Source organism: Agelaius phoeniceus, chromosome 6, assembly GCF_051311805.1.
Source record: "Agelaius phoeniceus isolate bAgePho1 chromosome 6, bAgePho1.hap1, whole genome shotgun sequence".
Taxonomy (NCBI): Eukaryota; Metazoa; Chordata; class Aves; order Passeriformes; family Icteridae; genus Agelaius; species Agelaius phoeniceus.
The window spans coordinates 42,689,721-42,705,963 of NC_135270.1; the positions used below are offsets into that span (position 1 = coordinate 42,689,721).

At 41.6% G+C, this 16,243-nt stretch overlaps 1 protein-coding gene across 1 annotated transcript in view; it reads left to right on the forward strand.

The window, feature by feature from the left end:
* Positions 1-16,243, forward strand: part of LOC143694394 (neurexin-3-like) — a 96,154-nt gene that overhangs the window by 53,557 nt on the left and 26,354 nt on the right. The window lies entirely within an intron of this gene.

Below are 16,243 nucleotides of genomic sequence, written 5' to 3' on the forward strand. Positions count from 1 at the left end.
TCCTCATTGTTTGGTACTCTCTTTTTGAATTTGAATTTGTGAGTTTTAAGTCATGCCAACTGCCTGATGAAGTGTATTTCAGATTTTTCCTTTGGTCTTTAGCAATATGATGGTAATTGATTTTATATGTGCAGGAGACTTAAGTAAACTGAAAATCCCTGTGGGAATCTGAGAATCTCATCACAACATTATTTATGATACTTGGCTTTAAACACCACAGTTTGAGCTTGAACCAAAGATGAAACTTGGACAAGAAGAGTCCAATCTCAACGAAAAAAAAACCCAACCTGAAATTTTGTCAAAATGGAAATATTTGCAATAATATATTTTCACGACTACTATTTGTTCACTTCTTTTGGCAATGAAACTAGATTAACCAGAGTTTAGCCTGTAGAATGTGAGATGTGGTGAAAACAGTCCTTAAACTGTTGCTATCTAAGTAAAAAGCCCTACAGCTCCACATTTACAGTCTGCATTTAGATGGAGAAGCAAACATGTTTTTGTAGGAAGGAAAAGTTTGGAAAATAAACATAGCATCCATATGTGCATTAATTTTAGGGTGATTTTAATAATAACAGAAAATTTGGCTTTATATAAAAATAATACAGTAAGAATACATTAGCCTTAGACAGGATGTGTGAGCCTGTGAAGTGCTGAACCCAGAATTCTTCCTGGCTATTTGCTCTGACCTGATTAGCCCAAACCATTAATGAGCCAGAACTTTTGAGCCATGAGTTACATGGGGCTGGGCAGGATTCTGGGTGTGACCAGGCAGTTCAGTAGCTGGGCCACCAGCCTGATCCTCATACACTTAGGGAGCAAACACACCTCAGCTCTAAATGCTGTGGTGACAGAAGATTGCAACAGCCACACTGGTGTGTGGACCCTGAAACATAAAGATGGAAGGCTCTATCTACTGCTGGGCTAATAATGGATCCAGACTCCTTGGGGAGCTGCCCAAGACATCAACAGTGTATGGTTTTCAGTGAACCACTTGAGAAAGTACTGTAAGTGAGCAGGAATTTCATGTACCTATGGGGCGATTTTAAGAGCTCTAACCAGGGCTCAGGGATTGGACTTTCTGCATTTCCTGGGTGGGTGGAACAATCTGAAATACATCTTCTAATGAATCCAGGGATATTTTTGTTGTAGACACCATGGATAAAGCAATGCTATTGTTACTGTTTGAAGCCGTGAGTCACCATTGCTGTTTGTTTTCTATAGTGATTCATCAGTTTCCAGCCCAACCTGCTGTTAAGGGTGAGCAAAGAAGTTTGTCACAACGTTCTTCTTAAGCAAACACTTTTAACTCACTGTTAGCTGGGGTCTTTTCAGTCTCAGAGAAGATGCTGTGCTGAGAACTTTCCCAGTGGATCAAATGTAGAGATTTCCACAGTCATTACCTTGTTTGGTTCTTCTTGTTTTCTCATGTATTACTAAATGGTGTATATTTGGTTTATGTTAGAATTTTATAATCAGCCTTGTTTTCTGCTTCCTTTATGCTGTAGCAGTGGTGATTTCTGTGTGTTAAATACTGCCATTGAAAAAAATGTTACCGTGTCTGTGCAGATGAGTGGGAAAACCAAAAGAAAAGGCTGTTTATGTTTAGTAAGTGGAAACAAGCACACAAAGAAAAGTGGCAAGAAAAAAAGCAGGAAGCAAATTAAGTATAGCTACCTTTTTGTCTGACTTTGAAAAGCACAAGATGTTGTCTTTCAATTCTGCCAGTGTGGCAGAATCTTCACTGATAAACAGTAGGATGTGGCAGGAATGGCAGAACTGGTTACAGGCTCTTCCTGCTTGTGGCTTGATTGGCCATTATATTTTCTTTGTTTGCTTTTTTTCCCCAAGAGACTGAAATGTTTATTGTCAGAACTGTTCCCTTTTGTTTTTGTACATTTATCATGCCTCTGGATATATGCAGAAGTAACATGGTTGTTTTATTCCCAGTCTCACATTTGAAAAAGATTGGTCTCTCAACTGGATATCAACAACTCCCTTTTTGGGGAGGGAACCTTCACTCCATTACAGTATTTACTAATCTGTAGTCTATGTGCATATTTTCATTTCATCATCAGAGTTGGCTCTTGTACTGGGAACTGATGGATCTGATCAATAACAAGTTCTGTTTGAACAGCTAAATGTAATGTGTACCTTTTTAATAATGAGTTCTCTTGACAGTGTCCCGGCCATTACTTGGCTATTGACTGATACGTATGTCTGCAGATGGTAAAACCATAGCAAACTCATTTATTTTGTGGCCAGAGATAGAAGAAGTAAACAGGGAGTGGAAGCTGCTGTTTCTGTACTATGATGGAATGAAGCTCCATTTACAGTATTATAGGCTATTGTAACTCCAAGTGCAGGTCCAGTTATGATGGATGTCAACAGAGAACAACCATTCCATACTGAGATGAAACTGTGAATCCTGTCCAGAATGTGCCCCAAGTGTGCAAAAAAAATGTTGGCACTTCATGTGCACCCAGAGTTGGTAGGATTGTGTACATCATGGCAGTCACATGTCCAGATGGTAGCTGAGCAGGTACAGTTTCTGTGTCTGAGTTTATACAGTGGGAGTGGAAATATGTGCACTTTGGGAAGTTTGTTTTGAATAAAATGTGAGACAGTTTTAATTGCAGCTGGAGTAAACTGGTTCACTGAATCTGACAGCTCTGTAGGGTACAAAGGATGGCTGATTTGAGTAGCTATTTGTATGTTTCTGGGCAATGGTGGCATGAGACATGAAAGCTGAACTCAGAGACATCTTCACTTTCATAAACCTCATCAGTCTCTGTGGAATCAGGATGCTGCCAAGACAATGGGGTTCCTGTAGAATTTGATCATCACATTTGATACATTCATATTTCTGGAGGAAAAAAACCAAGAAAAACCTTCCCCATGCAGATTTTGCAAGCTGAGGTGCTGTAGAAGCCAGATGGGGTTATTCATATCTGCTCATTCAGGACCACGCTGTCAGTTTGCAAGGAATTTTCTCTTTCTCTGACACTGCTGTGTAGAGAGTGAGCTCACAAATGTGGACAGTGTGAATGCAACACTGTACAAGTGTATTTTGGCCTAAACCCTCACCCTTCTTCCAAGACTCCTGGACTTTCTGAGGAAAGGTGAACAGAAGATGTGCTTAGAAATGCATTAACTCTGCTTGTAGTTGCAGAAACCAAGACGTTGATCACCAACTTCACAAAGCACCATGCTGAAGCCTTTGTGTTGCCTGCAGGGGCTGTTTCTAAACGAAGGCTGAATACGGGCTTGATTGCAGCTCTTCCCTTGATTACAGAGCAAGATTTCCTGGTGATGCTGCCTGCTGAATGACAGAGGAGCCCATTGCTCTGTAATTATCACACTTCTAACTACATCGGGAACACATTTTTCTATGGCCCCTCAGCTTCGTTTAAAGTGACAAGTTACTGCAGGATTTATCCTCTTCCTGCCCCTTCAGAGCAGCCCAGCCTTGACTGTATCTGAAGGCACTGCCCAGCCTCACTTGCAGTCACTGTATCTCCCTGCCAGCCACCCCAATCTTCATAACACTAAAGAACAGTTTGGCACTTTGCCACGAGCCTGATGCTTTCACTTAATTTGCATATACATTTACATACATCTTGTAATCAGAAACAAATGAACATGACCATAATATTTGCTTCTACTTGCATGTTCCTTGATAGATGAATATAAATTGGTTGTTGAATTCACCAGCAATAAACAGTTGCAGACCCTCCATTTGGTCTTGTGCTCTGCTGTTCTAGAGGACAGCAGGCAGTTCTGGCACATGCTTTGGATGGGCCCACATTTTCACTCACCAGTGCAAAACTCTAGAATTGATCGTCTCCAAGGTCTGTGGAGTAAATATTGCAAGGGGCAAATCTGCTGGTTTATGTCACTTCTTATGTCACAGCACTGGTCACTGGGCAGAAAGCTGGTAAGAACTTTGCCCATACTTCAGCAAGTATGGGCAAAGTTTTTGCAGCAAGTCAGTTTTCCCCATCTCTTTTGCTTGCTCATTCTTCCTGGTTTAAGTTTGTTTTGTTGTATTCAAAATTATAGTATTTTTTCCAGTTTGGTTGCATTTTTTTTATGCAATGCCAGATGAGCACCAGAGAAAGATGATGTGTTCAGGTATTAATGTTTATAAAGCACTTTGAAACTTCAAGGTGGAGTTTAGGCACCATTTGTTATTCTTAATGATAAATATTAAAACTGAGCAGGAGCCCCAGGATTTGAATTTAGATCCTACATTCTCTTTCACAGAAGATGCCAAAGACCCCTCACTCACTAATTGTGGACTAAGCAAACCCTTCCCAGAGCTAGCTGGATTTGTTTTGTAGCCTCCTCTGCTTTAAAAGCAGGGGAGCTGCAGGTTGATTGCAGGACCCTGTATGGTGAATGCCACTGATTCAAATAGTCTGGCTGCAATACAGGCTACAGAATATGCTGACAGCTATATTCTTGTAGTTTCCCTCTCTTGTATTATAGATCACTATGGGGCTACAAACCTTTTCTGCTGGATTGCAGGTCAGCCACAGACCTTGGGTAAAAGAGATGTTAAACCCCTCAGTTAGGCGAAGCTTGGACATTTCCTCTGATAAAGTGAGGCAGGTGGTGGTTGGGTACAAAGGAGATTGCTGCTTGGTGTAAGGTGGAACTGGTGAAGAGTGACTGTAATTTGTGGGCATGGAGAAGAGTGAACTCAGGGAAAAAAAAGCCTCAGGATGAAAATGTTCTTTTATAAAACGGTATAGAAGTGTAAACCATAGCTCATATACACTGCTTATACTAGCTGCTCCATATTGGTTTTACCTGCCTGATAGAAAAAAAGAAGAGTTCTTAGCTTTTGCAAAGACAATGTGATGACCAAGCTTCTGGTGGACTAAATCTATATGGAATTTGGATACCAGCATTCTCTGTGAGCCCACAGACCAACCTGCTGGCTCCTGCTCTGTCCCAAAATGTGCACAGCCTGGATCTAAACTGGAATTTTTAGGCATTACTAAGTAAACATTGAAATGAAAGTAACTAGTAATAATTATGTGAAGGTGAGCAAAGTCCGAAATTCCTCTTTCCAGTGTAGGGGTTTCCAACTTGATTTCTGAAGAAGGTTTATTTTCCTTTGGTTTTGCCATAAAAAAATAAAAGTGGAGGGAAGAGTTGATATATTATTACTGTACAGGCTTCTGCTGAGCTAGGCAGCTTGTCATGGAGGTCAATCAGCAGTAAATACAGCCCCAAGCAAGACAGCACATGCTGTAGCTGTTGCTTTCATCCTTATTCTGGTATGAAGGTGTGCAGGGCATTTGCCACAAGGTAATTTTTGTTATGTTTTGGTGAAAAATGGAGGGCAATAATCCTCCCAGATACCTAGAGGATGCTGGAAATGGTGCCACAAAGCTCCAGGGAGAGGATCGGAGGAGGAGCGCATCTGTCCAGTGAACTCTGTCACTACTGAAAGAAGACGAGCCTCTGCACATCAATATCAGCACTGAGTGCTCCCTGGTGCAGGAGAAGGTGGTAATCCCTGTGATGAAATGGTAGAATGCCCACCTGTCCTTGGCTACCTTCTAATTTCACTTCTAATTTTAATTGTTTCTTTGCTGACCAACTTTGAACTTGATGGACAGAAAAGCTTTTTTCTCTCCCTATGGAAAGCAAGGCAGCTGCCATGTTATTGCTGTCCAGAAACAGCAATGTGACTTCTGGTGTATGTGTGTGTCTCTTGCACAATCCTTCATTGCAGACAGGTTCACTGCCATTGTAAACCCACCCTGCAGAGCAAAGCAGTTGCCCTTTCTCCATCTGTAAACAGGTCCAGGAGCTGACAACTGGGTGCAAAACAGCCCAAGGGCTGAGAGAAGTAGATGTGGGGGGGTAGGAAGGACTCTGGATGTCAGAATCTACTTGAAGCAAAACTCATTTGTATTTGAATGTGTTTGCTGTGAAACGGGGCTGAGACCTGAGTACACTGGATTCACATTCTGTGCTACTGACACCTTTGCCAGTTATGCTGTGTCAGCTCTCCAGGCCCTGCCTGCATGTACGCTTGTTCACCTCATTATTCTGAAAAGAGACCAAGGTATAACACATGAAAGAAGTGGAGCAGGGCAGCAGAACCTGAATGGTCTGGTCATAAGAGTGTTGGCACCTAAGAGGCTGATTTCCATTTCTGCTACAGTCTTTCTGCATCCCTGGAGTGATTTGCTGGCAGACTGAAGGACTCAAGACTGAATCAATTGACCTTTCTTTGCAGAGGATATGTACCTGGTTACCCCCTGTGTCTCAGTTTCTGTATCTGAAATATGTAGCCAGTGGGGCTTCCTATACTCCAGGTGTTAAGAATCCCATATGCTTCTGTATGACAGTGATAGAGACATATAAATATCTTAGCATGACAAGTAAATGATGATAATGCATGAACACCCAGTAGAATGACCTGGTTTGATAGTCAGTTTTTTAGCTAGGACATGCAGTTAGAAATTAAGGTGTTTTTTTTTGTTGAGTGGCCATCTTTGAGGAGTGCTCCTCATCTTTCTTTTTAACAGAAATCTCCCAGTTTCTTGCTACTCTGTGCAGTGTCACACTGTGAGTAGGCAGACCTTTCCCAGGCCGGGCTGCAGTTGTGCTGTAAAGACAGAGCCTGAGCAGCAGTCTTCCCTGTTGGTGACATGGAGCAGATGCTGCACTGCAGGGTGCTGATACAAGCAATAGGAGAAAGAGAGGTTTTTTTTTTTTATTTTTTTTTTTTTTTTTTTTTTTTTTTTTTTTTTGTGTATCTGACCCATGTGCTCCACTGACCTCCCCCAAATGTCCTCTGCTGTGAATCTCAGATGCTGATCAGATGCTTTTCCTTGTACTGTGGCCCACCTCTGCCTACCTGTCTGCATTGGCTCTCTCCCTGCTGTGACTGCTGGTTTCAGCCTGCTCCTTTCGCCCTCCTTGCTCAAGACTTGCCTCCACCTTGTGCTGTCAGGGGAAGCAAAGAGAGCACAAAAGGCCACCCAAGCAGAATGGCATAGCTTGCCCTTCCTCTGTTCCTCTGTGCATAAAAAGCAGGATAGCAAAGAAAGCCCATTGGATTGTTTCTGAGTGTTTAATTAGCACAAAACTGGCCACTGTTTTGTGGTTCTAAGGCGCTGAAAGGGCGTGTAAAAACCTTGTTTTTCCTGTTACCTCTCATCAAAGCTCTGACTGCTTATTAGATAAAGCAGGTATATTTGTCTGCAGTTTGCAATGTAGGGCAAGAAGGAAAGGTATACTTGACTCTGAGGATTTTGTTCTGAGGTGTGATCTTCCTCCTCTTACTCATGGAATTTGACCAGTTAAGTAACCTGATTGAATATAATGGATTGGATTTGGCTCTGAGTATTTGACAAGAGATCTTTATCAGAAAAGGAGGAAGCAGTTCCTTGGTAGATACAGGAATCTGAGCTGTAATTTGAGGTTAAAACCAGGAATTTGAGGTTAAAACCGGGCTTCAATCTCTAATAGTGCTGGCAGGCTTCATGGTTTGCTTGGCTGCTGCATTTATTTAGAAGTCTTTCTTGGCCTCTGTAGTCTCTTGGGTGGATTTTTATTTCTTTGTGGTTTGTTGCCTTAGTACTTGAGAAAAATGACACTGCCTGAGATTTCCGAATCTTTGGTGTGTCTCCAGAGGCATGTGTTTGATTTTCTGGTTATTCCTGCTGCATCCATCTTGCAAGTCTGGCTTTCAGGGTTGGAGAGCCTCTCAGTACCTTTCTCCTCAAGGTAATGTAGGAGAAATCCTTGGAACTAAAGGCACGTTTCTCCAATGAGGCTGGTCAGGAACAAGAGTTGAGGAATGGCTAGCCATGAAGAGAGTGGCTAGTGTTGTAATCTGCAAATTTCATAGATCAGTTGTGTTTGCAGCTGAACTCCTTAAGCATCTTTCTGTATGTGGTTGAAATTTCTTATATTCTTCAAAGACTTTTTTTAAATGAGGAAGAAGTGTGTGGAGTCATTCCTTAATAAATTGCTGATTAAAAAAATAAAGGGAAAAAGAAAAAGGTGAAGTTTGTGCAGAGGAAAGGTGATTAAATTTCTTGTCTAGGACTACCTAAAGGAAAAAGCTGGTAAAGTAACCAGAATTTCTCTATTTTCACTTCTGTCTTTTGCCTTTTGCTCTGTGGCTTCTCTGAGACCTGCTCTGGAACTTGGTGTGGTAGGAGGCAGGGGGCTGTGCAAAAGCAACTACCCTGCATGATGCCTACCAGACCTCTGGTGTAATGGGAGATCTGTGTAGGTCCTTGTAATTCACATAGTTTGACTTCTGGAAAGATAACAGGAGATCAGTGAACATGAAAGATTAGGGATGGATATTATTGCCATTGTGAAGCAGTAGCATTGCTATATCCCTCAGGATAACCAGAGCTAGAGGTAGGTTTATATTAGTGTCAAAGGTGGGGCAAAACTCATACAGGCATTTCTAGCTGAAAATTTGGCAGATTAGGTACTGGTAGCTGTGTGATCCCAGAGCTTGAAATATGATGATATTGTTATGACTATAAGTTTATTGTGTAGAAGACCTGTTGAGTAAACATCGGATGCTGCAGAAAATGGCAAAATCCTCTTTCTTCAGAGTTCCTCTAGTGGGCACTGTGTTGTTGGAGATCTGACTTTTTTTTCTTCACTGAAAAAAACAAGTAGGGCTCAAGTGATCAATTTGTAATTTCACTTGCTGGCTGCCTCCTCCTACATTTTCTTTTCCTTCATTACTTAAGCTGAAATGCTCAGTTGTCGCTCAGCTGCATCAATGAACACATCTACAGCAAATTCCAAAGCCTGTTGGTTTTGAACAGACATGAGGCTTATATACCTATACACATGATCTCTGCTTTCCATCTGACACAGAAATGTATTTTTAAGGCAGTCTGGTGTTTGCCTGCCCTGTGGTGTGGAATGTTTGATTGAAAGACATGTGAAGTTTCATTTTGACCAGCTAAGACACATCAGAATCAGACAGACTGAAAATGTTTTCCTTGTGAAAAATGGTGGTTTCATTCAGATCAAAATATTTAGGAAAAGAAAAAAACCCAACTGATTTGGATGACAATCTGCAGAAAAAAGCAATGTGTTTTTAATTTGCAGAATTTCTGAATCCTGATTTTTTAAAAAATACTCTGTGTCTATTACACATGACAATGTAGCTTATTTTAAAATTTACCAACATTATTAGCCCAAATATGGATCTACTACTGATGAACTGCAATATATCACAAAAGTGTTGAAGTGTTTTAAGGAAGGGGCATGTACTCCCACAGTGACCAAATGGAACTAATGGAAACCCATGGATTCAACCCCACCATGTTCCTGTGGGAACTGTTAGGTTCAGAAGAGCAGGCAAAAGGAGACATAAGCATAGGTTAAACTTAATCAGAGAGGAGAACAGATTTCCAGCCTGCAGACAGCAAGTGGAGCCTGGAGCACAAATACAGCAATGACCAGATTGGTGCCCTTTGAAGCCTCCCAGGAGAGAAGAGTGGTGTGAAGCACTGTTATCCTTTCAGTTTGTTGGAAGTGACAGCTCCATAGGTACCTCTGTCTGTCAAGAGCTCCACTAAAAGAAAGGCTCGAGGAATAATTATGAGTGGAAAGGACTCTAGTGGGCTCTTTCCCATTTGACTTCTAGTATGTATCACTGAACAGTGCAGTCTCTCAACAGTGACAGTGATGGCAGCAAAGCTGAGTATATTAATGAAGCACCACAGCTGCTGATGTGAGAGCCTGAGATTGTCAGCAGATTGTTTTTTAGCTTTTTAGCATGTTGGTTCAACCTAAGTAGTTTACAATGCAGCCAGACCTAAGGACTGGGCAGCAGGCATTCCCAAAGAAGAGCTTAACAAATATCTCTTTGTGCAAGAAGTGTTTTCTGAAATGCAGCTAGCCCAAGCTGAAATTTGGGCTGGATAAGCAAGGCTCTGCCTATGAAAATCACTTGGGATCTGCACCAGCATGGCATGACAGTCATTCTTGAGCTCTGGAATGTTTTCCCTGTCATTGCTGCTGCCAGTGTGGTGACTCCCCGTTTGCCTGAGGCAAAAGATAGCTAAACTGAAGCACTAAGTAACAGATCCTCTATCCCGGGAGAACAATTGGCTGTGATTTCAGAACTCATTTGTCAGTGGTGTTTAATTATAGCCTTGCTACCACTTAGAGTGGAGGTCACTGCTATATTGTAGGTCTGTTTAGTGCTCCCTCTGGTCTTAAAAATCTATGAATCTATATCGTGCTATTTTGGGGCATTTGTAACAGTCTCCACTAGTTTTCTTCCAGAGCTGAAATTGCTTAAGTTTCCTCCTAGTTAATTGACAAAATGTTGTTGTTGGAAAGCTGACTAAAACAATTTAAGCCCCTTTTCAGGTCTGGGAGTCAAACAAAATGTAGGTTACATCTTCTTTAGTTTCTATCCTTACAGTTGCCCAGCTGTTTTTTCCTTCTGCACAGCTCTGCTGCAATATGGGCATGTGAATTATTTTAACTTGCAGATATTGTGTCATCAATGAGCTGTTCTGTAGTGAAAATATCAAATGTAAGGATCATTATATAAAATGTTTTCTTGTACATCTGGTCCCATAAATAATACTCAAAATTAACTTCATATACCAACTACTCTTTATTCAAGCAAAGTTTTCATTCATCTGATGGAAGATGTCCTTAACTAAGAACTAAACACAAATCTACTTAGATTTGTTGATCTTGTCAAGTTACTTTTAAGTCCCATTTTGAAAAATGATTCAGGCACCTTGAAGCCTTGTGACTGATCTGGAATTCAAAATAGCAGTTTTGATTATTTTACCTTCATATTGTATTTATTTCTGTCCTTTTTCACCTCTAAAGATTTGGCCCAAAGATCACATTCTTCCATGAGATTCTTTCCTTGCCTGCATTTGCCTTTAATAATTTTAATGATCTGATACTGAATTGAAACCAAGACCAAACAAATGTTCTTCTTTTGAAAGTGAGTGGGGAAGGAAAATTAATTGCAAAAATCCTGCTTAAATATGATCTTAAAGTTGTGAATTTCAGAATTAAATGGTAGTACCTGCTGCAATCAAAATGCCACATGGCATCCATTCAAATGTGCTTCAGGCATCCTGCACTTGAATTGTGTGCAAGGCAGGAAAATAAAAGAGCTAAAACGCTGTCAGGTTAATAATAAATTGTGCATACATGTGGCACATTTCATCAGAGTATTCCTAAGCTTCTCACAACTACTGATAAATCAGTCAGCCTTCACATCACTCTACCGCACCGTGGAATGCATGCTATCTCCATTTTACTGATGGCAAAACTGAGAGGCAAGCAGAATGAGAATTATTGAAGGGTATCAAGTCAGAAGCTGCCTGAGGTGAAATTGGAGTCCAGAACGCTAAACCCTAAGTATTAAACGATGTAGTAGTTTATCTAGTTTTATCCAAGTGTGCTAAAAAACCCACAAAATACTGTGATATACATTGAATGTGAAGCTAAAACCAGAGCATTGGATTTTAGGGATTCTTGTAAAATTTCAGTTGAAATTCAAAGAATTTCAACTCTTTTTATTCTTTTTGGTGGATTGGATTGTCCATAAACAAGGAGTTCTGCCTTTGGGGCTGTTGTCTCATAACTTGGCCCGCTGAAACCATCTTGAACCAGCTTGTTCTGTACCTCGTGCCAGTAGGCAGCACTGCTTGGCCTATGCTTTATGGATTCCCCTGTTTAGTGCTTTTTTCAAATTAGAAATAAGGAAAAATAGACTTGTAGCAATAAAAATTTTAGATGGTTTTGCCTGTCTGTGGTTTATGTGTGCTCCGATACAACTTTTCAAGACAGGATCCAGTTCCTCTAAATGTTTCCAGTAGAGAAAGGGTTTATGATTTCACTTAAAATACCAAAATGTAAGACTAATTTCAAATATTTGAATACATGACTGAACATACCCTTGGATGGAAGGTGATAGGAGAAAGTATGGCTTTACATTTCCCCTCCCTTTTGAATTTCTTCAAACCTGCAAAGGTTAGGCTCTTGTATAACCTTCTGTTTCTGTCCAGCCTTCATTGTCCATAGAAACAGTAAGTTTCACTGAAAACTTTGTTCCAGACTGGAGTGGCTCCAATGAACCACTGAAGGCAGGACTCTGTTGTGCTGAACTTCCAGCTGAGCTGAACTGATTGTATAGAAGGTTGTTCATATGTGATGAAGAAAGAAGAGTTTTCAATTTGACTTCTTTGTTTTGTTGGTTATTTTCATAGACTCATTTAGGTTGGAAAAGACATCCATGATCATCAAGTCCAACCACTAACCTGCCACTAAGTGCTACATCTACCTCAAGTGATGGTGACTCTTTCACTTACCTCGGCAGCCTGTTTCAGTGCTTGGCACTGAAAACTCTCTGTAAAGAAAATTTTTCCTAATATCCAACCTGAATGTCCCCTGGCACAGCTTGAGACTCTATCTTCTCATCCTATCAATTGTTACTTGAGAGAAGAGGCCAATTCTCCCCTAGGCCAAATCTACTTTCAGGTAATAGTAGAGAGGGATAAGGTCTCACCTGAGCTTCCTCTTCTACAGGCTTTTTCTCTCCCCCAGCTCCCTCAGCTGCTTCTCCAAAGACTTACTCTCCAGACCTTCAGCAGCTCTGTTCTCTGGACATGCTCCAGCACCTCAATGTCTTTGTTGTAGTTAGTGTCCCAGACCTGAACATGGGACTTGAGTTGTGGGCTCAAGAGTGCCCAGTACAGGGGAACAGTCACTGCCCTGCTCCTGCTGGCCACACTATTGCTGAGAGAGGCTGGGATGCTGCTGAACTTGTTGGCCACCTGAGCACATGCTGGCTCATGTTCAGCTGCTGTTGACCAGCACCCCCAGGTCCTTTTCCTCTGGGCTGCTTTCCAGTCACTCTTCCCCCAGCCTGCAGTGAGGAATGGAGTTGTTGAGATGCAGATGCAGGACCCAAGACTTGGCCTTGGTAAACCTCATACCATTGGCCTCAGCCCATCAATCCACCCCATCCAGATTCCCCTGCAGATCCTTCCTGCCCTCCAGCAGATCAACACTCCCACCAACTCGGTGTCTTCTGCAAAGTAAGGCTGCACTTGATCCCCTCATCCAGATCATTGATAAAAATACTTAACACAACTTGTCCCAATACAGAGCTTGGTGAACCCCACTTGTCACCGGCCACCACCTGGATATAACTCCATTCACTCCCACTCTTGGAGCTTTGCCACCCAGGTTTTTACCTAGCAAAGGGTACACCTGTCCAAGACAGGAGCAGAGACAAAGTCCCATGGAAAAATGGATTCCTGAAAAGACCTTTTCTTTTATTAGCTTTACTCACTTCGAGCAGCTTAAATTTTTTAAGAGTTCTTTTTTCTGTGTTTGTTGCCCAAAAATCTCTTCTTTAGACACTAAAAATGGTTCCAGTATGCCCCATTTCTAATGTTACCCTTGAAAAAAAGTTGCCTTGCAAAGAACAGTTACCCAAGTGAGCAGCAAGTTCAGTGTGGAATGTAGATGGTGGCAGATGGGGCATGATGACATTGTGCTTATGTTGGAAACAATAACATAATGAGAAAACATGACTAGATGCTCTTTAGCCCAAAAGTGCTCTCTTATTTTCTATGTAATTTTGATAAACTGCATTTAACCATGGTGTCCTCCAGCAGTACTCCATTTTACTGCATAGCATACAGGAGTATGAGTAAGACTCTTCTGTTCAGGGTAACTAACAATTCTGACTGGCATTTATTGTGGAAGCTGTTTAAATTAAATTGTTTGAAGCTGTAAGCATGTATGAATTATTTTAGTGCAATGCACAACAAATTAATTGTTGGTGCTGTGAAGAACCACATCAGTGGAATTCCTTTATGTCTGCAATAAAACTCATCATCAGAACTAGGCCAGAAGGAAACAGATCTAAACAAATGGGCAATCCCAAGATCAGGAGTGACATTTGTTGGTAGCGCTGTCAAACTGGATCCCAAGATACGCACACAGAAGCAAGTGGCCAGTCCAGACTCAGATGTATTTGTACAGCTATTATCTCCATGATGGATGCTTGGAAAGTGATGTGCAGACCTGTGACTATGTGGATCTTTTCCTTAAATCTTTCTAGCAGTCTTTTCTAAGCCAAATCACACCTAAACATCAACACTCCAGCTGTTTCTTTCTCAGAGCAGAAGTATGAGCTGATTTTTTGTATGAGCAGCTTATGGTTCTGCTGCTTTTCACAGCTTTTCCTCCAGCCTAATTGTCCCATCCAGACTTGACCCTGGCTCTGTTTGCCTTATCAATCTAGTGGGAGAAGGAAGGAAGGAGTATGTGCTCTGACTTTGGCATTGATCATTGTTGTTCTTGCCCCCAACCCTAAAGTGGTAGATGGAGGAGGCTGCTTCCAGGGTGGGGAGGTGCAGTGAGAGAGATGATGGATGATGTGAGGAGAAAGCAGAACTGTCAAGATGATCATGGCTAGCAGGGGAAGAGCCTCCTGGCTGCGACTGGCCAGGCTGGCTTTTGCATACTGGCACTGGGAGGCAAAACTGTCTTTGTGAGGGAAAGCTGGGGGCTGGGATTTGCAACTGGAGAAAAAGAGAGCGAGTCAGCAAGGGAAAACCCAGTCCTGCTGTGTGATTGTAGCAGGAAAGCTGTCCAAGCATGGAAAACTGATCAGCTTTCAAGACACTCAGTTGGAAGGGAAAGCTGCACTTCCATGTTTGCATTCTAGTATTTGTCTTCAGCTGGGTCAAGTGTCCACATCTTTGAGGATCTTTTCCATGAACATAATTTAAATCTCCGTCCTTTTGACACCTGATTCCCTTGCTGGAATTTGCCACCTGATACTAGAGACACACTCTTCACACCTTCCTAGCCTTTGACAAATGTGTTCCAAGAATCTTGCCAAATAAAAGAAGAATGCAGTGATGCATGAATCTTCTTTTTCCTACAACAGTCTTTTTTTTTTTTTTTTCGTATTTCTCTGCTCTTGGCTTTGAGGAGTGAAATCTTCTAGGTCTTTAGATGTCAGTATGGATCCTATTTGGCCTACACATTCCTCATAAATGAAATTAGAAGAGATGTAGGAACTTTGGATCTCCCTTTCTTTTAATAGGATGATAGAAAGGTGATGTGACCTTCTTTCATTTCCCTCCAGGCCTTAGGATAGAGAACTAGATAATGGAACATTGCTAATGCACTCAAACAAAACTAATTTCTGAGAAAATACTCATCTCTCTTATCTCCAATGCTATCTGTCTGAACTGACTCCTCCTGACCTCTCTGGATTCAAAGCCCTGCCAGTTTTAAGAGTTGTGTATTTTCCAGGATTAATCATTACAGGGGATGAACACAACAGGTTTCTCTTTTGTGTGGAATTTCAGAAAAGAGCAGATGCCTGACTTGTCATTTTCCACAAAACTGTAAATTGCAAGATACAAGGTAAAAGCTCCATCTGCTGGAGCAGTTTTTGAAGGTCCTGTTGGAGACAAGCTCTGGCCTCCTGCTCTCAAATGAGGTGGCTTCATTCAGTGCCTAGTGTAGCAGACAGGAAAGCAAAGACTCATGTGGAAACTATAGCAGGCAGAAAACAGCCAGGGCTGATGTCACTCATGGGCTGACACAGCAGCACCAAGGCTGTCTTGATCATCATTGGTAGTGGAGCCAAGTCCTGTATTTTCTAAGATGATTGCAAAGGTCCTGCCTCAGACCTTGACAGAAATAGCCAGTAGTTGGCCAGTATCCAGCAAACCAGTGATACTGTATATGCCATGAGGCTGTGCACTGCTGAGGGATCTGAAGTCAGTTAGAAGGTGGTCATTGCATTTGAGACAATGGAAAATGTCTTTCCATACTGGTATGGAGAAAGACTGTGAAGAGTAAAATCTAGTGAGAAAGCACTGCTAATGCTCACTTGAGACTTCATAGCTGTAATTCAGAACTGGACTGAATGTTCTGAAATATCCAAAAGCCCAACTTGTCCTTTCTAGGGTTTTGCATTTTATCATTGAATTGCGGTGAATGCAATTCTCAGGTCAATAGATTTAACTTCCTTTCCAACCTGAAGTTCAGTGAGATATTGGTGGATAAGAGTTGTCTTCTTCCCTGATAATACAGCCCACACACATTATTCACCTGCACATTTTCAGTGGTGATTAGGAGTACTTTCAGAGTTTAGTGAATAAATCTTTGGAAACAGACTCACCCTCTTTTGTAAATTCAGTATGGCTGTAGCTACTTGACC